Source organism: Lepidochelys kempii, chromosome 2, assembly GCF_965140285.1.
Source record: "Lepidochelys kempii isolate rLepKem1 chromosome 2, rLepKem1.hap1, whole genome shotgun sequence".
Taxonomy (NCBI): Eukaryota; Metazoa; Chordata; order Testudines; family Cheloniidae; genus Lepidochelys; species Lepidochelys kempii.
The window spans coordinates 263,818,982-263,845,484 of NC_136381.1; the positions used below are offsets into that span (position 1 = coordinate 263,818,982).

Here is a 26,503-nt window from a genome sequence, read left to right on the forward strand (position 1 = left end):
TCACAACCATTGACAGTTGCCCTCTGACTACCATTCACTTCTCATGTGAAGCAGGTGGGTGGAGTCTGAGGCAGGTCAGCTGTATAAGGAAACAAGCAAGGGAACTCCACCTTGAAAAAATAACATGACAGCATTCTGCAGGGGGCTGCTCTGAGACAGACCAGGGCTGTGGCTTATTGCCACGTGTTTTCATAATAAAGGAAATGTGTGAAATGCCAAAGGCGGCTGAAGGAAGCATGCTGCTATGTGAGCTTTGTATCACTAGTGATTTATATTGCAGCTTTCATCCTGAGTGAGCTACCTATCTATGCAGAGAGAGAGAGAGAGAGAGAGAGAGAGAGAGAGGCGGAGGTAGCGGTCTGGGGCTCCCCCTATCCCAAGGAATGGTGAGAGGGAGCTCAGGGTTGGGGCAGGGGTGCGGCTTTGGGAGGGAGTTAGGGTGTGGGAGGGGGTGCAGGGCTGGGTCAGGATGTTGGGGGGCAGGAGAAGGCTCAGGGCTGGGGAAGGGGTTTGGGATGGGGATCAGGGAACGGGCTCCAGCCAGGCGGTGCTTATCTCAGGCAGCTCTCAGTTGGCAATGCAACAGGGCTAAGGCAGGCTCCCTGCCTGCCCTGGCTCCACACTGATCCTTTTAACAGCCCGGTCAGCCCTGCTGACCAGAGCCGCCAGGATCCCCTTTCGACCGGGCGTTCTGGTTGAAAACCGCATGCCTGGCAACCCTACTTACATTCCAGGCTAGAGGCCTAACCCCTAGATAATCCTTCCCTCCAAGTTCTGAGTCCCTCCAGCAGTAGGCTGTAGTACAGATTCACACTAAGCATTTTAAGGGTTTAATCCAAAGCCCATCAAAATCAATGGGAGACTTTCTGTGGAATGCAATGTGCTCTGGGTTTGGTCCTAAAACACTCTGGGGAGAGATTCTCAACTACTGTAAATCAACGTAGCTTTGTTGGAGTCAATGCTTTGCCACTGATTTGTTCCAGCTAGGAACCTGGCCCAATTATTCTGCCGTTTGTTTTTTGTCTAGGTCTTACCTTACATGTAGCACATGGAACGGTGACTTGTCAATCGAGAGGTGAGCCCGATTCGGTAGCTGTTGCAATGTTATCTATAGGATACCCAGGCGATAAGAACCCTTGGCTTTGGAAATCAGGCCAGGAATTTCACAAAGGATTCCTTCACACTCAGTAACACCTCTTGACCTGCCAAGCTGGGATCCCAAGGTGTGACAAAGACCCAAAATGAGGGACAACAAAAAATTCAGCTTTGCAGCAACCTTAAAATTATTACTATGAACCATATTTATTATGGGAGTGCAACCAAGACCGGGACCCCATTTTGCTAGGTTCTGTACTAACTCAGCATAGCCGACAGTTCCTGTCTGAAAGAGTTCACAATCTAAATAGGCAAGACAGATACCGGGTGGGGGAAGGGAAGAACGCACAAGCGGGGCGAACAATGTGATGGCAGCAAATGTCATCATTGTTGTCTCCCATCATCATTGTTCCATGATTTCTCTTGGTTTTGGAGGGGGGAGTTAGTCAGGAGGGGATCCATAGGACAGGGCTGAGGAGAAGGGAAATAAGAGGGACAGGAGCAAAGCTGAGGAGAAGAGGTTGGGAGGGAGAAGGTTGGAGCAATAAGCCCAGCTGCACAAGACATAGAAAGCCCAGTCAGAACAGTAGAAAGTTCTCTGAATGTCCAGATATCCCTGCTTTGGCTGCTCTTGCAGGCTGGAGTCTCTGTGTAGTGTTTCCCCAAGGCCACAGGGCTGGAGGACAGGACACCGCAACTGGGTCCCACTGCCCCGAGGGTGGTTTGGGGCACCTTCCTTTGGCCTCAGTGAGTGTTTCTATCACCTCTGGCTCGTTAATCCTTATTTCTGATAAGTAACTTTCAACAGTAAACAGGAGGGGAAATGGAGTTATTAACGAATGGTGTCCGGTCGGATGAGGGTTGTTTGAAATGCACATCCAGCACTTCTGCTTGGACAGCCCGGGAGGGAAGAGGCATGGAAATTACAGTGATAAGTGTAATATCCTGGGACCAACACAGTGACAACTACACTATATACAAGGATAAGTGTCATTGAAATGGCTTGCGTGGTTTCCCTGTGTTAGCTGCCTCTACATCCCACACCAAACTGGGGATGTTGTAACTTGGATTTTGAAAAGCTTTGCTGAGCTGGCTGGGATTAGTTACGTGGTGAACGTGAAGCATGTGTCTGCTAAACTGGGGCCTAGGAAAGGCACCCGGCAAGCTACCCCGTTGATCTCAGTCGAACTAGTCAATTAAACAGACCCGCACAATTTTGGTCCAAGCATTTGGTGTGATTTAGCCCTAAGACTATTCTGCCCTCTAGAGCTTTAAGGACAACTTGGTTATGAAGCCTTTGGGATGTGTTTGTTCTTGAATAACATCTCTGGAGGAGTCTCTATTCCTTCTTACAGGTGTGATTTTCACCTGTGTTTTATTGAGGTTATTCTATTACCTCGGAAGTTTTATTGTCCTGGTTATTATAGGAAGGAGGGTTGAGCAGAGGTGGGTAAGATGTTGAATCAGAATACTCGGGTGTTAACATAGCCAGATCTCCGAGTATTTATAACTTTATTAGCTTGATATCTCACCTGCCATTTGCCAGTTATTCTCTCACCTGCCGTTCTTATCTCTTTCCTTTAATGACTGACTGTGCATGGTGTAAAGTATCAAAGCTGTGAACGGAGCTGGAAAGGCCCTTGAAATACACCTGGTTTTAGTTGAGACTCTGCTTGAAACGCTGGTCTGTCGTTCATCTCTACTGACCTAGGCCCTGATCCTGGAAGGTCTTAGGCCACGACACACTTTTTGTAGTCCCACTGACTTCAGTGACTTGGTGACTTCAGTGGGACTTCTTACAGGGCATTGAGTTAGGAAGCTGGGCTGTAAGCCTTTCCAGTATTGGGCCTTAATTTGGAGTGACTCTTGGGTTAAAATAGAATACATATAATTTCCCCCGCAGTTTTTAAGGTCTTCTTCCCCAACATTCCTGAGACCCCCAGCGAAACTTTAAACTGGATTTTTATCTCTAAAGGCAAACTATTAGGGAGAATTAACTTTTTTGGTGTAAATTACTGATTTGGGTTCTGATCCAGGAAAGGACACACTCACGTGCTTAACATTAAGTATGTGCTTAAGTTCTTTGCTGAATGGAGTTTTAATTCACATTCAGATGACTAGGTAGGATAGCATTCAAAGAAATATTAATGGTTATTAATACAAGAGCTCCCCAACAAACTAAAAAGAATCTAAGCTCAGCTGTATGGTAACGTCCTTGTTAGCTGGATCAACCTCTTGTTGGTTATGTGTTTTCAGATTGCTTTTTGGATGCCTCTTGCTTCTAGTATCCTCTATATGTCTTTATTTTCCTTCTGTCTATACTATTGTTGTTGTTGTTGTTGTTATTTATTATTTATTAATAATTATTATTTATTTCTATTACAGTTGCACTTAAGAGCCCATGTCATGTGAAATTGTGACCCGTTGTTATTTTGGGATATGTTGTTACAGGTAGTGATGGCCAAAACATTGTAAATTTTGGCAAAAATTTGCTGCACAGTTAATTTTGTCTGGTTTTGACCAGCTTACAGACTGCTTGAGATTGTTTGAAAATTCAACATTTCAGTAAAAAATTTCAAAACGTTTCCATGAAAATCTGTTGGCCCTTTTTCTCCAGCTCTAGTTACTGATGATTATTTGGGAGGTCTGTCACTACAGAGCAGCACCAGTGAAATTTCCCAGAAGACATTTTGATTTGGGAAGGAACACAGAATAGCAGCTGAGTTAAAAGCAAAATATCAAACAAAAAACCCAAAATAACAACAAAAAACACCAGGAGAACTGAGCGGAGGGGCCTAAACATGGCCATCAGCTCATTTCAGTGTGGCCATCCAGCATAAATGAATGCAGGGTCAAGGCTACCATATGGGGGATGCAATTAAGGGAATAAAGCTTTTTCTAATCGTTAACCATGGACTGACTTGTTCTACTACCTTAGTGAAGTGGAAGGACTGTGGTAAATGAGTATTGTGAGGAGTTCACTTGAATAAAAAGATATACTACCTCTGATGAAGCCTGGAAGCACAGAAACAATATTTCTCTGCTGTGGAGATGAGGACTTTGGGGTCACATGGTGAGAGCTGGACATTTGGATTTAGGGCTTCTGTTTTTTATTTCTGGCTCTTCCACTGACTTCCTGCATGGCCTCTATTCTTTCTCCTAACTTCTCTCCATTGAGAGATTATTACAATTTGTTAAGCACCGACAGTATGCTCAGCGCTGTACAATACCGAAAATGCAGATGGTCTCTGCCCCGTAGAGCATACAGAGTAGTATAAAGAAGGGACTTACTAGGAATTTGGGTGAGGGGAGCTGGTAGAGCTGTTGACACCTCTTATGGGGATGGGGTACGAAGTGGATCTGAAAGAAGGATTTAAATGGGGAGTGATAGTGTTTGTGCGAACTGGGATTGGGAGAAATTCCCTGTGTAACTCCATGCTGTGGGAGAGTGGGTCTTTGTCGCTCTGCGGAGGTTGGGCCATTTAAGAGGTTTATGAGTCTACTCCTAAATGAAGTGATGGGACTGGGGGTAAAATTTTCAAAAGCACTTAAGTGACTTAGGAGCGTATCTCTGTTTTTCAAGGAAGACTTAGGCAATTAGGCCCGGATCATCAAAGATACTTAGGTGCCTCTCTCCCACCAATATCAGTTGGAATCAATGAGAGCTAGGTGCCTAAATACCTTTGGGGATCTGAGCCTGAGGAACATAAGTTTCATTAACTGGGGCATCAGCTCTGAAGTGCCTTGGAGTATGTCTACACAGCCCATGTCAGTGAGCCTCCGAGCCTGGGTTGGCAGACCTGGGCTTGTGTTATGGCCCTAAAAATAGCTGCGTAGACAGCCCTCTTAAGTTGTGGCCAACCCCTCTCCCTGAGCTTCAGAGCCCAAGCTGCAATGTCTACGCTGCCATTTTTTGCACCATAGCGTGGGCCCCATGAGTCTGAATCTGTCGACCCAGGCTCAGAACCTTGCTGCTGTGGGCTGTGGAGATGTAACCTAATCACTTATGGAAACGGGACCTAGCCTCCTAAGTCACTTAAGTACTTATGTCAACATTACCCTTTAATTTTTAGCTCAATTGACAGCAATTCTTGCATTTTAGCAGATTCAAATCCTGTTGTCAGGGGCAGATTGATTACATATACTTCTGTAAAATATGTCCAATAAACTTCTTTGCATCTTAGGGAGAGCAGGTGAAAAAAAATCCATTTTTGTTTCTGTGACAAGATTGAAACAAAATGATTTTGTTTGAAATTTTTTCACAGAAAACGTTGATTTTTTTTTCACCAGCAAAATCCCAAACAAAACTAATTTTTTGGGTCTCATTTCGAATCAGCATTTTCCTGGTGTTCTGCTTTTTCGAAAACCAAGTGTCCGTTGGAATTAAAATGAAAGGAACATTTTTGTTTTGTTTCATATTCTTTTTCAGCTGAAAAATCAACCAATGTAGCTGACAACAAACTGCTTTCAAGAAAAAAATTTTTTTCAGGAAACATTTCTTTGATTAAAAGAAAATTTTGGTCAAAAATGATCAACCAGCTCTATGCTCAGGATGGATGGAAAGTTTACTTAGTTAATGGAAAACGTATTGAGATTCTCAGAGGGACTGTGATTTTAAAACCCAACTCATTAATACATCAATGGGGTAGACACCAAAGAGGGAGAAGAGCTATTTAAACTAAAGGACAATGTTGGCACAAGTACAAAGGAGGGTAAACTGGCCGTGAATATATTTAAGCAGGAAATTAGAAGAAAGTTTTTAACCATCAGAGGAGTGAGGTTCTTGAACGGCCTCCCAAATAGGAGTAGTGGGGGGAAACAACGTGACTAGGACTAAGATGTCACTTGACAAGTGTATGAATGGAATTATATGGCAGGGTTGCTTGTGATGTCATGGGACTGGACTCAATGACTCGGGTGGTCTCTTCCAGTCCTGAGTCTGTAATTCATGTGTATTTCCAACTCTTTCAAAGGCTATTTGCAAAGACACCAGTCTTTCCATCCAGCCCTTGATGAGGCAAGACTGCAATAGTCATTGCTACCTTCGACAAAAGAAAAAGAAATGTTTTTGGACTACACAACATCTGGCCACAATTAATTTGGTATCTCCCATTTTTTGAGCTGACATCAGCAATAATTTCTATTGCCCCCCCTTTTTTATGTTTTGTAGTACGTGAGACATTCTTCCGTGGGGAGCAAAACCATAATGTAAGATGGTCATTCTTTGTCTGCATCATTTCTTTCCAAAATGGATTAGTCTCAGGACAACCTGATGGCTCACACACTGAAGTCCATTTTTTCCTCCTGTGTCATTTCCAGCATTTGTCATCACCTCATACTTTCAGCTTTAAGTACTGTCTGGGGAGTTGCATAACTTCTGTGCAAAATTCAGATACAAATCAATCCATAATTTAGGCATTAAAAAGAAGCCAGATTGTCCTCTGCTGGAACGCAGTCAGTTAAATCATATTTTTTTTGCTATTTGTGTTGGGTCCATGAAGACAACACTCATTTTTCATTTTTATGGCCTCTTAACATGAACTCCTTGTAAGCTCGTAACCTGCCACGTGATTAAATACACAGAAAAACAAAACCCAGTACAGGCTTAATTTTAAAACAGACCCGAAGAAGAGCTCTGTGTAAGCATGTCTCTTTCACCAACACAAGTCGGTCCAATTGGAGACATTCCTTCACTCACCTTTTCTTTTTAAAACAATGCTGAATTTGGGGATTAAACTGAGAGAAGTGAGGCAGGGTGGTTCTCTCAGTAGGACGCTGGCAGTTGAGTAAGGAGACCTGAGTTCTGTTTCTGGAACAACCATTGGCTTCATATGTAACCCTTGGGCAACTCACTTTCCTGCTCTGTGCCTCAGTTTACCCATCTGTAAAATGTGGATCATGATGGTGTTAGAGTAGGAGGGCATCCTAGCTGGTAGGATACTAGACAGGGACTCAGGAGAACTGCAGCCAATTCCTGGCTGAATCAAAAGATCTTTTGTGTGATCTTGGGCAAGTCACTTAATCAAACCTTGCCCCTCAGTTCCCCATCTTTACAATGGGTATAATGCTTCTTTACCTCACAGGGATGTTACGAGGGCATAATCCGTTAGCGATTGTGAGGTGCTGAGCTGTCATAGCAATGAGGGCCATGTACGTAAATAGATGTTTATCCACTTTGGTGAAGTGCTTTGAGACCAACCAATAAAAAGACTAGTGTTATCTTTTGGGCTGGTTGGAAAAAAGGGGGAGAAATATCTGCTGTGAACATTTTTTTTCATTTTTTCCTCATTTGTTTTTACATTTGAAATAGGGCTAATAATAATACCTTTCTCCTACCCTTTGTCTTGCTGGTCTACTTAGATTGTAAGATGTCTCTTGCTGCATGAATGTCTATGTTGCAATCGGAGGTGTGTGACGGCAGCACGGGGAGTCATGCCCAAGCTAGCTTTGATCTAACTAGCTTGAATATCAATAGCAGGGAAGGCCCAGCAGCATGGGCTCGCGCTTGAGTACATACCCGGGGCCCAGGTGGAGTTAGATGGCCTACAGTGCCACGGCTTCACTGCGGTTCTTATTCAAGCTTCGTGACTGCTAGCTTGAGGATGTTTACACACACTGCAGCCTCACCTCTGATTGCAGTTTTCAGAGTAACAGCCGTGTTAGTCTGTATTTGCAAAAAGAAAAGGAGGACTTGTGGCACCTTAGAGACTAACCAATTTATTTGAGCATAAGCTTTCGTGAGCTACAGCTCACTTCATCGGATGCATCCTGTGGAAAGTACAGAAGACATTTTTATACACACAAACCATGAAAAAATGGGTGATTATCACTACAAAAGGTTTTCTCTCCCCCCACCCCACTCTCCTGCTGGTAATAGCTTATGTAAAGTGATCACTCTCCTTACAATGTGTATGATAATCAAGGTGGGCCATTTCCAGCACAAATTCAGGTTTTCTCCCCCACCCCCGCCCCAACACCCTGATTGCAGTGTGGACCTTATGTGTATGGACCGTGTCTAGTAGATTGGGCCTGTACATGCGACTGTAACATCATAACTAAGAAGAAGAGTGATTTGTCAGATGAAGGGAATGGCCTGTAATAGGAGAAACAGCTTTGTTGAGATTAAGTCACTGAGCCTTTGGGAAAACAGGGGTTCTAGTTACTGCTACGTAAATGGAGACCGAGCAGGATCTGAGCATTTAAAACTGTTCCAGCTTCAGAATTAACATGAAACAGGAGGTCCTGAATGGTTACTAAGGAAGGCCAAGTCCAAGCTGGATTCATCCACACCGTGGCTCACCTGTGGGATAATTTGCCTGCAGAAGTAATAGTGTCCTAATGGAGTTAAGGCTGAACAGATATCAAAGTGAGACTCGTTGGCTGAGATTTTCAGAAGTGGCCATGGCATTTGGACGAGGGGCCAGATCCAGTTGGGGTGGAGCCATTGATTTCAGTGGAGCTATGCTGATTTACACCAGTTGGGGACTCTAGCCCAAAGGTTATTTGTAACCGAGATAGCCTTTGAGCCATCTACCCACCTATCCCTTACGGGACTCATGACTGCAGTATCTGATCCTTTCTCACAGCATTTTTGCACATCTGTTTCTAGTTCAGCATGAAAACTAGGAAGCTTCTAAACTAGATATTTATGCCACGCCTCTCAGTGTGGGTATCCAAGTGCTCTTCTTGGGCAGGAAAAGGTGGGCATATGTTAATGCAGCTATTGTAAAGCTCAGAACAAGATTCAGGCTTTGAGAAGCTGCGTGTATTACAGGGCCAGACCTTTAGCTGATGTGAATTGGCCATACTTTAAGTTTGGTGCAGCTGCACTGATTTAAAGCAGGTGAGGATCGGGTCTTATTTCTCATTTTATTCCAGGAGGGCCCAAGATATAGCTTGTGGATTTCTAAAATGTGAACCCAGCCACCTTCTCCCTGTACATGTAGGGTGAGGAGGAAGTAGAGAGTACTACTTGTTTATTAATCTTTGACCCCAAACAATAATCAGTTTTCTTCAATCCAGGAAGAAAATAGAATAAGTAATTAATAGATTCATAGTTTCCAAGGCCAGAAGGGATCAATGTAAACATCTAGTCAGACCTCCTGCATAACACTCTTTGAACTAGAGCATTTCTCTTTTAAAAAAAAATACAGTTTTGACAAATTTCTCAATTCTACAAAATTTTTGAAAAAAAAAAGTTTTGAAAGTTTCACAATGTTTCATTTTTGACATTTTCAAAATGAAAAAAACAATCCATTGTTTCTGGTTCAAAATGACTTTGTTTAGAAAGTCAAGCTAATTAGAGTAAACCGTGGAAATCCAAATGAAACATTTAGAAATGATCCATAGGAAATGTTTGGATTGACCTGAACTATAGTTTGTTTCAGATTGTTTCTGTGAAAATGTTAGATTTTGACTTTTCATCCCCATTCAGGACAGGAAAATGTTTTGAAATCTTGAAAATTTTCATGGACAGAAAAACCGTTTCCCACCCAGCTTTACTTCCACCATGTTTCCACCCTAATAGAAGTCACCAATGGGAATTTTTCCTTCTTTCAGCTTCATTATATTCCTCCTACTTCTACTTAATTTCTCCCTTGTGGAAGAGGAAAGATCCATGTGCAGAAGATCTCTTCCACACGTGGATTTAAGTGAGGTTGTCTAAATCCAGTTAGGTTGGCACTAGGGTGACCAGATGTCTCAATTTTATAGAGACAGTGCTGATATTTGGGGCTTTGTCTTATTAGGCACCTATTACCCCACACCCCGTCCTGATTTTTCACACTTGCTCTCTGGTCACCATAGGTGACTCTGACCCATCCTTTATCCTTATGGCTTCATTTCAACAAAGTCTTTAAACACATGTATAACTTAAGCCCCCATCAATAACCCCACTGGGGGGGGGCATCTGTAAGGGTATGTTTACTCTGTAAAAAGCCCACCTTCAACCGTGAGTCTCAGAGCCTGAGACAACAGACTTGGCCTTGCAAGACTTGCGCGACAGCAATAAAAATAGCCGTGTCGATGTTCCGGCTCCAGCTGGAGCTTGGGTTCTGACGCCGGGGGAGCAGGTGGGTCTCAAAGCTTGAGCTCAAGCCCTTGCCACAATTCAAAGCAGTGTCTGTGCAACTAGCTTTTAGCATGGTAGCACGATCCCTGCCAGCCCAAGTCTGTTGAGACGGGCTTTGAGACTCGCAGCTGCGGGGCTTTGATTTTTGTCTTAAGAGCTTTTCTCCACTAGGATGGGGCTGAATGAAAGCACCAGCATTTCAGACTGGGCCAAGGGCTCAGCTCCTGCAGGAGTATAATTATATCAGAATCTCAGCTGTAATTTTTTCTTTTAAGTAAGTTTCGAGCCCTTCTGGTTGCAAAGAAAATGTGATCTGAGAGTAACCCAATGCATTGACCTCTGCTAGAGTCTGCAGAGAGCCTGAAATAATTGCTCTGCGAGGGATTATGCCTACAGGGGGTGTTGAATGCAAGAGCCATCCTCTTAGGGGTTCTCTGCCCCAATTAAGGGTGGGGCCATATGGGTGAAGCAATGGGGATCCTCATATTGTGATGTGCCTCGGGCCCCAGTTGTCTTAATTTGGTCCTGCACTAAGGACACTGGTGAAGTGACATTGATGCAGTTACACTGGGGTAACCCACTAACCTTGCACCAGTACAAAACAGGCCATTGTGCACCAGGTCAACTTACCCATCTTGCATTGGCCCCGTGCGTCGGGACTGGGGGTTAGCACCAGATAAGCTCGGCAGGCAGGGCCTCAGTCACGGTGCCTCCTGGGGCACTGCCATTTACGTATCACTGCTTGCTTCGTGCTGTGCCTGAAGGCACAATCTAGCCCATTTGATCCACACAGCACCTTCTACAAGCCTCTATGTGCTTCACAATTTTAGGGGGTTCTTTTTGGTGTTGTTCACCTTCCTAAACTTCTCCTGGATCAGATGAGAAGGATGTTTCCAGGGTAGAGGGTTTTGCTGTGTATATTTCAGCGAGAGATTACTCCTGCGCCCTTCTCCAGCAAAGTGGCACGGGAACGGCGTCTCTCCCTGCACCTGTTAGGCAGGGCTGGCAGAATATGCTCGGTGACACGTACGGCGAAGCTCTTAGCAAATGCTGACTGAGTGTGCTCAGAAGTGATGGCTGAAATTCATTTAGAGCGTTAGTATTACACAACCAAGTTTTTTTATTTTTTTTTTCCCCCTGCACATAATTGTGGCTGTACTCCAAGGGAGTCTGTTTCCAAGGACAAGTTTCAAAGTTCAGCTGTTTTTGAATTATCTGTCTGGATAAAAATAAAAAAAGTATGGCAATCAAATTTTTAATTTATTTTTTTTTGCAATGGAAAACGTGTATCCCCACCCCCCCAAGCCCGGCTTAAATCAAAGACCACCCAATGCATTTTTCTCATACTTTTCAGCTGAGCTCAAGCATGAAACATGTCAGCCTCTGACCCAAGGCAGAATGTTTCAGGAAAGGCTACGGGCTGGTAAGAATAAGGGATTACACCTGCAATTGTGTTACAGCCTTAATCACAGAGGGTTCGACAATAACATACTTGTTTCAGTCAAGCTTAAATATTTATATGGCTCCTCTGCTCATAGTTCCTAAGTATCTCACAACTAGAGTCAGTTGGGGTCTTTTTGACAAGACGTTTTTCTGACGGAAAATGCTAAATTGTCAAAACCAAAACATGTTGTGGGAATGGATCAGTTTCTGTGTCACTTTCTCCGAAAGGGGTCCCAGGTCCAGGATGGAATTTCTGGTCGGAGAGGGAGAACAGTAGACCCATGCTAGCATGGCCAGAAGGTAAGAGCACTTATATGGGAGATCCAGGTCCAACTCTCCCCTCTGTCTGAGTCTAAGTAAGGATTTCAAGGTGGATTTCTCACATCCCTGGTCAGTGTCTAACCTTTGGGCACTGGCTATTCTAGGGTAAGATTTTCTCGTGCAAAAAATTAAAAGGTCTGTCTTGTTCCGACTCAAATTTGAACCCTTAAATTTTTTCGTGAAACAGAATTCTTCTTTCTCAGCCAGCCCTACTCACAACACTGCCGTGAGGTAGGGCTGTGTTACCGTCCCCTTTGTACAGAGGGGGAACTGAGGCACAAAGCAACTAGGTGACTTGGCCAAGGTCCCAAAGGAAGTCTATGGCAGAGCAGTAATTCAAACCCAGGTTTCCAAATCTTAGGCTAATGCCCTAAACACTGGATCGTCCTTCCTTAATGAGACAGTTTTATTGAGATTGGTTGCAGAACATGCCTGTAATACTCTGCCATAAAGACAGTTGCAATTGTTTTGATTTTTGAACTTTTAAACACGTTTTGAATCAGTTTTGATGATTTTTGTTTTGTTTTGTGCAACTTTGTTCATATTTCGACCAGCTTTGCTTCCAACCCATTCTCTACTAACATGCCAGAGCAGTCTCATTTTCTCCTTTGTATGTGAACTAAAATTACATCTTTGCTCCAGGGAGATTATCTTGGCTGATTATTTTTAATTAATGGTATGAGATATTGAAATGGAATGTGCCCAGTGATCCAGTCCTGGAGGTTTAGAAGGAACAGGAAAAAAATATGGAGAAATCTGCAAGAAGGAACAGGAAGGTGGTACTGCCATTTTTACCTCTTCTCAGTCTATTTCATTGTTCCCCTCTTCCTGATCTCTCAGCATGAATGAGAGCCAAAGACTATGAGCTGGTGTAAATCAGCATAGTTCCACTGAAATAAATGAAGTTACACCAGTTGACATCAGCCAAGGATCTGACCTTACAGCCCAGTGAAAATGTAACCCATGCCTGCTTGGTGTGACGCTCTGTCCCCCTCTAGTCACACCTAGAGCAGCTAGAAATTGATGAGTTTGCTACAGCCGTAGTTAAGAGCTCAGTGGCTTTTAGCTCATGCAGCAGAGGCTCATACACTAAGCTTCAGAGGTTGCAGGTTCGATCCCATCCATTTGCAAAAATTTAAAGGGAACAAGTAAAGCTAAGGAGACCTAAAATAAAAACCAGAACAGGTACTTGGCTATTGCACTGAGGTGAGTGTTAGAAATGCCTATGAGACAGGCATACCAGAACTCAAAATATAACTCAGGCGGACCTATTTTGCACGTTCGATGTATTTTTCATGCCTGTGCATATCTGCACTTTCTGGTGTAAGCCAGAAATCTTGAGAAAGAGCCTGTACTTGTGAGCTTCCCAGCTCATACTTTATAGACTCACGAGGCTCAGGTTTGGTTCTGAGCTATATCAAGGCTATTTTCTTTTTCAAATCAAGGCTCAGATCCTTTTGTGGTGCCCTTGTCACTTGCTAAAATGGGGCCTAGTAGCTATGTTTTGATGCTTGAGCACCTATGTGAAAGGGAAATGATGCAACCCTCTTGCCTGCCTGTCAGTCAGTAGCCTGACACTCTAAGGGCCATAAGCAATTCATGGCGTCCACTACCTTGTGGGGATGAGGCTTGCTGCAAATGTGACGGGGAATTAAACCAGGACCCCAGAGGTTCGCTGGCAGCTGCTCTGCTAGACTAACTAAAATGAATCCTTCACCTGGAAGAGCCAGAGAGATCGGAACTAAATTTGTCTCAGATGGATGTCACTCTTTGCATATCTTCCGGTCCATGCTTGGGAACAGGCTGGGCATGTAAATGTATAGCAAGGCTGCACAGCAAGACCATAAGCCTAGTCAATTTCAGCAGCGAGCAGAGAGACAATGTGGAGTACCTGCTTTGTTCTTGGGAGATGGAAAACATTTCTCTTTCTTTCTTTCTTTCTTTCTTTCTTTCTTTCTTTCTTTCTTTCTTTCTTTCTTTCTTTCTTTCTTTCTTTCTTTCTTTCTTTCTTCTTCTGATAAACAATGGGTCCCTACCCTCGTCTCACAGGATGAGAAGTTAATATGGCTGATTTTTGTTTGCCTTGCTGTTTTATGTCTCTTTGATTCGCCACTGTCCCAGAAGATGTGATGGGGAGCACTGGCATAGAACCAGCAGGGTGCAGCAGTGTGCAAAACATTTGTTCTGCATTACACAAGTATTTTAACTATGGAGCCCACTCCAGAGGGTGCGATTCTGTTGACATTAGTGAAATTACATAGATTTGAATTTGGCCCATCGTGGGTTATTTTGGTACGTTCAGTGCAACAGATCTGCAGAGCTGACAATGATGATTTTAAGAGAGATTTATCATCCAACAGAAATTCCCTGTAGTATGTTTGTTAGAGATGGAACTCCATTCTGTTGGGTCCTGTACAAAGATGGAGAAAAGAGAACCATTGCCCTGGAGGAGATATAATCTAAAAGATGCTAACCATAAAAAGGGTAAAGGACAAGGGTATCACGTAAAAGCAAATGAATATAGAGAAGAATTGGCACAGCTTTGTTAATGACAAACTTAACACACTGTGAATCATTATGTAGGCAGGACACAAGTCTCTGACACCAGCTGCTCATGTTGAACTCGGGGCTGCAACAAACGTTTATCCTGCAGCAAATATTTTTGTTGTGTCTTCACTAGAATTTGCAGTCATGTTAGTTAACACCTATTAAAACATGACTAAAACATCAAGCATAGACTGGGCCAGGCAGGACATAGTTTTCCAACCCATTTCAAGAGTTGGACATTTTTGGTTTTGAGGCAGTCAAAATTCCCAGCCAGCTCTAACATAGGCATAGCCATTCACACCAAGAGACACCCACATCAACCTGCACACACGTCCATCCCGCAGAAGTGCCGTGACATTTTTAGTAAGGCATGCAACAAAGTTTTAATGAACACATTTTGTGCTAAACTTTCCATCTTGACCAAGAGTTCACACCGCTAGTTCTGTCCGATCACAGACGTTTCAATCCCACACTTGCATGCCTTTGGTGGTCCAACCTCTTTAGTAATGTCCCACAAAATGGCATTGGCCATGCCATGTGACCTCGCATGTACAGGGCATGCTGTGTGGCGGATGCCATTTTGTTCTACAACATAGGTTCAGGGCTGAGACAGGGCCACCCACTGGACTACATTTTTGATGAATTCTGGGGCACGCAATGCATGCATAGACGGCACACCACTGATCCCTCTGCATCCACCAAAGCACACAGTACTGTATACAGATGCCTCCCTGCACAGCTAGAAAACATCCAGACACTCTCACAGCCATACGCGTGCACGTGGACCCCGCCCCCCCAGATACAGCTCTGTTCTCAACAAGATCCTTGTTTCACGGGATCCCCGCACTTCAGTCAATAGCACTGCTGCTCTCAGCTTCTGTGCTTTGAATGTCTGTGGCTGTTCAGCATTGTACTGCTTCAAGGTCATGCCTTAGTAGGGTTGCCAGGCATCCCGTTTTTGACTGGAACGCCCAGTTAAAAAGGGACCCTGGTGGGCTGTTAAAAGTCCAGTTGGTGGCACAGGCAGGCTCCCTACCCGGCTCCACGCAGCTCCCGAGAAGCAACCAGCATCTCCCTCTGGCTCCTAGGTGGATGGATGGCAATGGGGGCACTGCCCTGCCCCCAGTGCCAGCTCAGCAGCTCCCATTGGCCAGGAACTGTGGCCAATGGGAGCTGAGAGGGTGGCACCTGCAGGTGTGAGCAGCGCGCAGAGCCATATGGTCATGCCTCTGTCTAGGAGCCGGAAGGAGATGTTGCTGCTTCCTGGGAGCCGCCTGAGATAAGCACCGCCCGGAGCCCACTCCCCATACCCCCTCCCATGCCCCTGCACCAGCCCGGAGCCCCCTTCTGCACCCCAAACACCTCATCTCTGGCCCCACCCCAGAGCCCACACCCCCAGCCGGAGCCCTCACCCTCTCTCGTACCCCAACCCCCTGGCCCAGCCCAGGGAAAGTGAGCGAGTGTGCATGGGTGGGGGATAGCAAGTGACGGATGGAGTGAGCAGAGGCAGGGATCGGAGAAGGGGCAGGGCAAGGATGTTTGGTTTTCTGCAAATAGAAAGTTGGCAACCCTACTCCTTAATGGGCCTAATGGAACGATGCTGTGAAATTCTGGGAACTTTTTGCTTTAGAAAAGTGTCGGCGGGGGATCCTTGAAGAAGGGTGTTTCCAATCAGCAGCACCCCACCTCTGCTGTGCCTTGTGCTGCCCCTTAGTAAATTGCTCCTTCTCAGCACTTTGCCTCTCTCATCCCCCAGCAGACTTCACCAGTCCCCCTGTGTAAAGGAGACAGAACTAAATGAAGAAAGAAGCAGTGGCCTAGGCAATGGTATTGAATTTTCCAGGCCTATGTTTTAAACGTCGGCAAAGGGTCTAATTAATTTCCTTGTTATATAACCTTGTTGACGGATTCAATTATGGCTGGTTATAATCATAAAAAATTGATGTCCTTTGACATTATCTGCAAGGGTTGCTTTTGATACAGTTGAAGGGGATTTCCCAGGTGTTGTTCTCACCGACTCTTGCATTTCCTCATTGAATACCATTATCTCTCTCTCTCTCACACACACAGGTACGGCCCTGTGCCATAAATGGGAAGATGCCAGGGACAATTAACACAAGGGAAAACTTCTCGTCTTCTCTGCTCGGTGTTACTGTATTTAAAATGGACGAGTGGGTGTTTAAAATCAGAGCCAGTTGAACCATGCTAAAAGTGCCTGGTGAATGTTTCTGTGGATAAAGGCAATGGGACCAGCTAGCTCTTATACGTAGGCTCACATAATATTCATTTGTAGCTGGGCGCCCACCAAGCATTTGTGGAAATGTCAACACAGACTGAAAATTCTCAGCCAGCATAAAGGATTGTTCCTACTGAAAGCCCATTACTTGTTCTTCTCCTGCTTGGTCAGTCCTAGATTCATAGACTTTTAAGGCCAGAATGGACCATTAGAACATCTAGTCTGTCCCTGCGTTACCTAGGGAGGTGGTAGAATCTCCTTCCTTAGAGGTTTTTAAGGTCAGGCTTGACAAAGCCCTGATTGGGATGATTAGGTGGTGTTGGTCCTGCTTTGAGCAGGGGGTTGGACTAGGTGACCTCCTGGGGTCTCTTCCAACCCTGATATTCTATGATTCTAGTATAATACCGGCCCAAAAAAATTCATTTGAGTCACCTGAAGGACTAGTAACAATTTTTCACACAAAACTCTTTGAATGGAAAAATGGCCTTTGATTTCAAAATCACATGTGAAAAATTGACATGATGATGACATGGGCCAGTCTTTTGCTGAATTTTCTGCTATTTTTTTTACCAAATTTTGTCGCTGTGTCAACTTTTGGAATTGTTGTTGAATTTTTTTGGTTACCAGAAAAACATGTTTTCTTATTGTAAATCAGATTTTTGGGAAATTAATTTTTTAAAACATTAAAAATCCATAGAAAATATAGTCAGAAACATCACAGAAAATGAATATTTATAAAAAAAAAGAGATAAAATATGGTTACAAATATTGTGGAAATTTTAATGGAAAACGGGTCCCACTTTGAACTGTGTGAAATGGAAACAATAACGTGTGTTCTTGTGAAATTGCTTTTCCCATTTTTGGTTAGCTCTAGTCACATGGTATTCTCCTGGCTCCCAGCTTCATGAGTTTCAGAGTAACAGCCGTGTTAGTCTGTATTCGCAAAAAGAAAAGGAGTACTTGTGGCACCTTAGAGACTAACCAATTTATTTGAGCATGAGCTTTCGTGAGCTACAGCTCACTTCATCGGATGCATACTGTGGAAACTGCAGAAGACATTATATACACAGAGACCATGAAACAATACCTCCTCCCACCCCACTCTCCTGCTGGTAATAGCTTATCTAAAGTGATCATCAAGTTGGGCCATTTCCAGCACAAATCCAGGTTTTCTCACCCTCCGCCCCCCCCCCACACAAACTCACCTTGATGATCACTCTCGTCTAGCTTGATAAAAGTTTGAAAGCAAAGAAAAACAATGCAACCAATTGCAGCAACGACACCTCTCATTCCGCAGCACCAAAGCACATCATCTACTAATCGGCAGACACATTATTGTTGTTGTTTGTGTTACTGCAGTGCCTAAATCAGTGCAGATGAAGTCACGCTCCTACTGTGCTAGGTTCTGTACAGAGAAATACATAGTCAGAGGTAGTCCCTGCACCCAAGAGAGCTTACAGACCAAATAGACCAACCAGGCAAAGAGGAAATTAGTGACTTTCCCAAGGTCTTTCAGCAGGATGTTGGCAGAGCCAGAAATGACACTCTTGCCCTTGGCCTCCAAATCTGATGTCTTATGCACCGCCCTCTTACCTACCCCCTGGGACATAGAATCATAGAATATCAGGGTTGGAAGGGACCTCAGGAGGTCATCTAGTCCAACCCCCTGCTTAAAGCAGGACCAATCCCCAACTAAATCACCCCAGCCAGAGCTTTGTCAAGCCTGACCTTAAAAACTTCTAAGGAAGGAGATTCTACCACCTCCCTAGGTAATGCATTCCAGTGTTTCACCACCCTCCCAGTGAAAAAGATTTTCCTAATATCCAACCTAAACCTTCCCCACTGCAACTTGAGACCATTACTCCTCGTTCTGTCATCTGCTACCACTAAGAACAGTCTAGAGCCATCCTCTTTGGAACCCCCTTTCAGGTAGTTGAAAGCAGCTATCAAATCCCCCCCTCAGTCTTCTCTTTTGCAGACTAAACAATCCTAGTTCCCTCAGCCTCTCCTCATAAATCATGTGTTCCAGTCCCCTAATCATTTTTGTTGCCCTCTGCTGGACATTTTCCAATTTTTCCACATCCTTCTTGTAGCGTGGGGCCCAAAATTGGACACAGTGCTCCAGATGAGGCCTCACCAATGTCGAATAGAGGGGAAAGATCACGTCCCTCGATCTGCTGGCAATGCCCCTACGTATACATCCCAAAATGCCATTGGCCTTCTTGGCAACAAGGGCCCACTGTTGACTCATATCCAGCTTCTCGTCCACTGTAACCCCTAGGTCCTTTTCTGCAGAACTGCTGCCTAGCCACTCGGTCCCTAGTCTGTAGCGGTGCATGAGATTCTTCCGTCCTCAGTGCAGGACTCTGCACTTGTCCTTGTTGAACCTCATCAGATTTCTTTTGGCCCAATCCTCCAATTTGTCTAGGTCCCTCTGTATCCTATCCCTACCCTCCAGCGTATTTACCTCTCCTCCCAGTTTAGTGTCATCTGAAATCTTGAATTAAAACTCACACCCCACACCATGTTTGTCTCCTGGAGAGAAATCCCACCCCCTTAGCTGCTTCAGCTCTTCTCCAATGCCTGCTCAAACTGATGTCCAGGAGGACAACAGCTTCAGGCTATTTTGGAATGATGGAAGGGAATAGAGGAGAACATTCCCAAGGAAAAGGGCCCTCCTGACGAATGCTCACTTTTATAAAGGGAGGTGTGTGTAGCTTGAGCAGCTGTGTTGATCTCAGCCACGTGCACACACACACACCCCTACCTTGAGTTTTATAACTCCATCATATAAAAAAACCCAGGGAATTTAGTGCACTGTGTCCATTGTATTTCATCCTATTTCATTCAGGGCCTGATCCTTGCACTTCTTGAAGCCAGTGGGGATTTTTGCTATTGACTTTGATGGAAGTAGGATCCCCAGCCCTGGATCCAGGGAAAAACACAATGAACTAACTCACTCTTGCCCTGTGTGACATAATGTGTGTGTGAAGCAAGTGGCCTGGGAGCAGAGCTGACAGAACGTTGAAGGAATTACCCAAGCGAGAGCAGAGAAAGACACGGCATGTTTGTTCCCTGGATGCTGACTGTTTTTTCTGGTGCATTAGTCGGTGAGGACATTCCCATGTCCGCCTCGTTATTGTTCTTGGCATGGAGATCAGAATTCCACAAGACAGTGGAAATGGCGTGTCAGAGCGAGAGAGCAGGCTGGTGTGTGTGTCTGTTGCGATCATCTTCCTAAAGCACACATTCAACCCAACAGGGAGAGAGAGGCAAAGGAGAAATCAGGGGTTAGCTCATGCTGCTGATGAGATTCTTGGGTTGGGTCTGACCCAGGGAGGCAGTGGGAGAGGCTGCTGCAATCTTGTGAGTATCAGAGCAGGGAATGGAGACAGCAATGTCACAGGTTGATCCCTGGCTTTGGGTTCGAGTTGAGCTTGGATCCATTCTTTCTCAAAGTCAGATTTCCCTGTCCTGGGGTCCCTCTCCCCCCGTGGCCCGAGAGTTATTTCTTCCTGCCCATTTTTATTTGTTTTTTAAATGAATTCTGGGCTGGAGTCCTTTCTGTCTATCCACAGAACAGGTAAGGGGGAAGTGCAAGCTGCCCTTCCCCAGCCTTGTGGGAGGAAAGTGACCCATCACTCACAGCGGGTGTCAACAGCAGATGTTCTGCTCCCACATCTTGGGGCTCAGAAAACATAACAAATCTTCATGCCCCAGAGAAGATGCAATTAAAAATCAACCACATCCATGGCATTGGGGGGAACGGCACTGGAATGCCAATGTGCTAACTCCAGAACCCTAGCGATTTACCTCTTGAGTTAATGCAGGTCTCCCCTTGTTTGTAGGCCAGCCATTGGAGGACAACATTGCAATCCATGATCTCACAAGGACACACATCCTTCCCAAGGATATCACAGAGAGCCCATTGCAGGACCATGGCTCATCTGAGTCCTGCCGTAACACAATAAGTAGATCCTGGTGGAGGACAGTGGAATTACTCCTTATCCTGCCCACTTAAAATGGCTGCCTATACTTCCAAGATCAGAGTGGTGTGATAACACAAAGTACTAATTACACTCTACACTAGGCACTTGGTGGATATACTTCCAGCCCTGTGCTGATGTGTTTTTATTGGAGGATGGAGTCGCTGGTGGCATTTTGTCCTCATAAAACTTTGTTGAGTTCCATTAATATTTTTCCCTTAGTTTAAACTACTTTTTTAAAGGGGAAAATTAATTAAGAAAACCAGAGAAGCCACATTAGATAGCAGGTTGTACTTTGCTGGCAGTTATGGGCTTTGCCCTCATTCAAGAATGAACTGGTACTAGGATGTTAAAAACGACAAGACCAGCGCACCAGCAGGCCTTCCCCACGTGATTAATCAGTCTAACATCTGTGATTTTGAGTGGGTTTAGCATGTGGGGAAATATAATCTCCCAGTGTAAGCCACTGAACAGTGTGTGTTTTGTGTAGAACGGGGCACTTTTTTTTTTTTTTTTTGGCCAAAGCTTTTCTTCTTTGGAAAATACAGATCTGGGTCAACTGAAACTTTTTGCAAAATCAGGATGATTTGGATGGAATGGTTTTGGTCAAAGAATACCTAAAAACCAAAACCAAAACCAAAAACAAAAAGGGAAAAAATCAGAACGTTTTGAGTTCCTGCTGCACGCCCCCCAGTTCATTGGGTTGAAAAGCACATTGCCACTGCCAAGCTTTGAGGCATCTCCTGGGAGCTGGTGGACAGCCTCCACGCCAGTGTCGTGTGTGCAGAGTATCAGAGATATTTATGACGTGAGCCCGGAGGAGCTGAGTTTCTTGGCAGCCGGCAGCAGGCGCACATGTTGAATGAGGAGCAACGTCCATCTGGTCACTACTAGTCTGCGGTTCTGGTGCTCCCGGGTTACAGCTGGTTGGGGCTAATGACTAGGCTGCTGTTACCACAGCTGCTACTGTTGCTGTTGCCATCTGCGCTCCAACCCCAGCCCCAACTTCCGCCTTCATTTATATTAATGTCTAGTGCATGACACTGCATGATCCCATCTCCCGCTGCCTAGAAAAATCAAATAAGCAGGGTGTTAAAAAAATATTTGGTGACATAAGAACGGCCAGACTGGGTCAGACCAAAGGCCCATCTAGTTTAGTATCCTGTCTTCCGACAGTGGCCCATGCCAGGTGCCCCAGAGGGAATGAACAGAACAGGGAATCAAGTTATCCAAACATAAACAGGAAAACTCAGCTAGTTCTGGGTTTAAGTTACAGTCCCACAAAAGTCAGGAGATCCCCAAGGGTAAATGGAGCAGCTTCGCAAACAGGGTGGTTTCCATTTTTCTGTATTATTAATTATTATTGGCACCTTGGACGCAAACACCCCTTTGCTTTGGTGATGGGGTTGAAATCCAAATCCAGATCTGGAAGCCAATTTTGCAAATAGAAAGAGAGAGGTAGGTAGGACGGAAAGAAGAGTAGATAGATAGAGCAGGACAAGAATCTGTCTAATCTCCATGCCATACTCATCACCGTGGTATCTGAATGATTTGGGGCTGAACTCCCTGAATTCAGAATTCAAACCAGATCTGAGCGTGATGGCTTGAGCTCATCTCGACTCATACGAGCGCTTTTAATTTTAAAAGCACTTTATCGAGCTTGACTAATGATGATTGCTGTTACAGTTGGGGGAGCTGAAATAGAGCGGCCATGACTTGCTACAGGCTAGAGGTTATAATGGTGGCAGAACTTGGAGAAGAACTCCGGAGTTCCTGGTGGCCAATCTACTGCACCTTGCCTCTCTCTCAAATGTTTTGTTCTCAAATTAAATCAAGGACACATTTTTGGAAGCAGATGTCTAAGTGATGCCTGTAAAATAGGCTCAAATGGGGCCCAACAGCACAAATGCAGAGTCATATAATTCTGCTTATGCAGGGTGCATACACACATATATGTGTATTTTACAGGAATACCAAAAGCATCCCTTGTAACCCTTGTCCAGTACCGGGGACCAGCTGGGAGCAAACATTATCTGACTGAATAAAGCCTTGGAAATAATGGGCATGCTGACAGAACCTGAAGAGTGCCTACATGGCTGGGTGGATGGAAGTCTACAAGCTTAGGACATAGAGTCAACTTCTGTCCTCCCTTATTGTACTCCCTGTGCTAGCCATTAGGCTGCACAAGCATGTCAGCAAAGACAGATATTATCCATGTGCACATAAGCTCCTCCTTCTCTTTTTGCCCTTTGATTGGCAGCTCTAGGGCCTGGCTTTCCATACTAGAGATTAGTTTGCTGAAGGCAGTGTTGACAATGACACCTAATGTTCACCACATCACAGCACACTGCTGAAGGCCTGTGATGCTCCATTCTACACTGTCGATTCTCCTTGTCTCTTTGTGCCAGGAGAAACCAGTTGAGTCCAGCCTGGACAGGGTGTTCAGCAGTGATGTGCCATCTATATATATGCAATGTGTGTATTGCATGCCCCAGAATTCACAAAATACATGGTCCAACTGGCAGCCTGGGGGCTGGAGCCAGCCTGCAAGACGATTCTGTCCAGCTTTCAAACGTGCATTGTAGAACACAATGGTGTCCTCTGCACTGTGTGATCTTGCATGCATGGTATGTGCAAAGTCACACCACATAGATCATGCCCTTTTGTGGAACATCACTAAAAATGTTAGAGCACCTAAAGCATGCAAATGTAGAATGCAATCATCCATGATAGAACTGAGCTAGCTGCTCAAACTCCCCACAGGATGGAAAGTTTAGTGCAAAATTTGTTTACTAAACTATTGCGTTGCATTGCTTTACCAAAAATGTCACAAGAAACCACTGGTCTGCAGACAGATTGAGTCGGGTTGTTCAGCCCCACATAAGAGGAGGATTTGTTTTTCCTTGAAGAACTATAAACATATCTGGCTATGATCACAGAATTGTAGGAATGGAAGGGACCTTGAGAGGTCATCTAGTCCAGTCCCCTGCACTCAGGGCAGGACTAAGTATTATATCGATGTAGCACTGAGAAGAGGTCAGCTAGTTTCTGCATATTCCCATCTTTCTTTTGTAGAGAAGTTGGAGCTTCATCAAATGGGACACTCTTCAGAGACACAGATCAACAGCCATTGCACCTAGAACCTCAGACCACTCAGCAAGCACCCCCACGAAGAGTTCAAGCATCATTGCAGGTATTTTGGAGATGGGTAAACTAAGGCACAAGCCAGTTGTCCAAGGCAACAAAGACTTGCGTTAGGCAAGTCAGAATCATAGAATCATAGAAGATCAGGGTTGGAAGGGACCTCAGGAGGTCATCTAGTCCAAACCCCTGCTCAAAGCAGGACCAATCCCCAACTGGGAGAGAACCCAGGAGATTTAATCTGCCAATTCCCTGAGCCACTAGACCAGTGGGTCTCAACCTTTTTTGGCTCAGGATACTTTTGGAAACCTTGGTGGTGTGTCGCAACCCAGAGACCCTCTGAGATGCCCCCAGGCTCAATGTCCTCCTGCGAAGGGGTCCATCGGGGGGAGGAGGCTTGGAGATAAGATTCCTGATGCTCCAGCCAGATGTGAACAGCTGGGGAACACCCGCCCACTGGCAACTGGAGGGAGGGCAGGTGAGCCAAGACACCCCGAAAAACACAGAGACCTCCACAGCCCATTGGAAGAGAGGGTAAATATTGTGGGGGATATTTGGGGCCTGGAGGTGAAGTGTGGAGATGGGGGTGTAGTGATGAAGGAGTTGGGAATCTGGGGGGATGGGGAAGGAATTAGGAGGCAGAAGGGTGGGGGGAGTCAGTGATTGTGTGGGGGAAGCAGATGGGGGCCTAAGGGGGAGGTACAGTGGGTTAGTAGTTCCCCACAAAGCACACAGCCCCCTTATACAGACCATGGGGGTACAGCATAAAGCAGTGGGAGGATTTGGGCTTTTGAGGGTAAAGTCGGGGGGCTGAAGAAAGGAGTTATTGGGAAGAAGGGGCTGGGATACAGTGGGAAAGATCTGGGGGGCTGGGGGCCAGGATCAATGGTACGATGGGGGGGGAGTCACACAGGTGGGGGAAGGGATACACTGGGGTCCCGAGCTGCGGGGGCAGGACAGCAGTGTGGAAGACTGGGTTTTGCCTAGTTGCAAGGGCAGGGAGTACTTTGGGGGGCCATTACTTACCAGAGAATGTGATACCAACCTCTACCCCTGCTCCTGCCCTGGGGGTCTGGCTAGGCTAGGATCCCCATTACAGGCATTGTGAACTCCAGGGTCGCTGTGCTGCTTGGGTGTAGCCCGGCCCCTCTCACCGGGGCCAGCCGGGCCAAGTTTGTGTGAGTGGTCCATGGGAGTGGCCATGCCGCTTGCTCAGTTTTGGCCCAGAAGGCCCCCTGCCAAACCTGAGCAGCCCTGTGACCTCAGGCACTAGGTTGCAATGCCTGGAGCCGGGAGCTGAGCCCAGCCAGCCCTGTGACCCTTTGATTTGGTGACCCAGTTTTTGGTCACTATACCACCCACCTTCCTGTGGACAGATAAAAGGAGAGGTTGACCGCCATCAGAGTTGGGGAGGGGGCCTCTTTTTTCACAGTATCTAATGGCAGGACAGAAGACCTGCTGAACTTTGCTTGCTGCAAAGTGTGATGGGCCTGGAGCCAGCTGTCTGCTCTCCAACCAGCAGAGCCGCCTCTGTTTCCAAGAGGTGACCTCAGAACAGGCTATTAATTCTCATGCTGTGTAACTGACTACGCCCAATGCTTTGCTACTGCATGAGTCTGGACTTTAAGACGTTGCAAGCCCTATGAAAGGCCACCCAAAGTCATGGACACGGGAGTAAATGGTGTCCTTCTTTGTGGGCTGTGTTTGCCTGGGCTGAGGAAGATTTATATTTGCCATGAGAGATGTTTCCCCCTCTACCCTCCCTTTCCTTTCTCCTACAGCACCTTTTACTCTTACCTTGAGAGCTACAACAGTGTCCTGGAACTCTCTTGTTCCTGACAATATCCCAATGTCCTCTGGATGTATCTTCTAATGCAATAACAATCACTGCATCCCAGCTCGATGTTGATATATCTTTCTGTATAATTCCAATGCCTGTTTCAAAGAAACCTCTCTCTGGAAACAATTAGTCGCCCTTTCCCCTCCCAGAAAAACCCAGGGATACCTTGTACTTTGCCATGAAGCCTAGAGAGAGAAGCTATATCCTGTCATTATTACAGTTGATCACAGTGCTCTGGGCCTCTCAGCAGGGCGAGACCATGACTTTTCTCAATGCTCAAGGCTTCACTGGTCTCCTCCCCTTCCTGAGATCTTAATGGCTAGGTGGAGATACGTGTCCTGTATGAGTGCTTGCTGGGCTCAAGGGAGTAATAGGTCAATTGATCATTCCTATGTAGAGAAGAGTGGGGCAAAGGGCAGACCGGGGAAAAAAAGCTAAATTTCCCTGCAGTTCTAAGGGCAGAGGGATGGTGGATCTATAGCTGTGGCCTGTGCCCAGCACTACCCTGGACCTGACTCTCCCCCAAGGTAAAACGGCGAGGGAAAATATTTAACCAACTTTACAGGAGCATTCAGCGGACAGGAGCTGCCCGGTATAGTGGCTAGAGCACAGGTCTGAGATGTGGGAAACCTGGGTTCTGCTGCAAGCCTACTTGGTGAGCCTGGGCAAGTCACCTGTTGTCCACATGAGCTGTAAATTCTTCTAGTCAGGGATTGTGTCCAGAAGCCATGGGCCCTGCTGCCAGCTGGGACCTCTAAGTACTCCTGAAATCACAGCCAGTGTTTATGAAACATTTTGAGGTGACTGAATGGAAAGAGGGCTGC

General features: G+C 45.5%; 1 long non-coding RNA gene across 1 annotated transcript; it reads left to right on the top strand.

Moving 5' to 3' along the window:
• The first annotated feature begins 314 nt into the window (after positions 1-314).
• Positions 315-23,885, top strand: LOC140906090 (uncharacterized). Its single transcript, XR_012157039.1, has 3 exons — positions 315-386; positions 1,028-1,075; positions 23,774-23,885. It is a non-coding gene; the product is annotated as an uncharacterized LOC140906090 (long non-coding RNA).
• Positions 23,886-26,503: the final 2,618 nt, after the last annotated feature.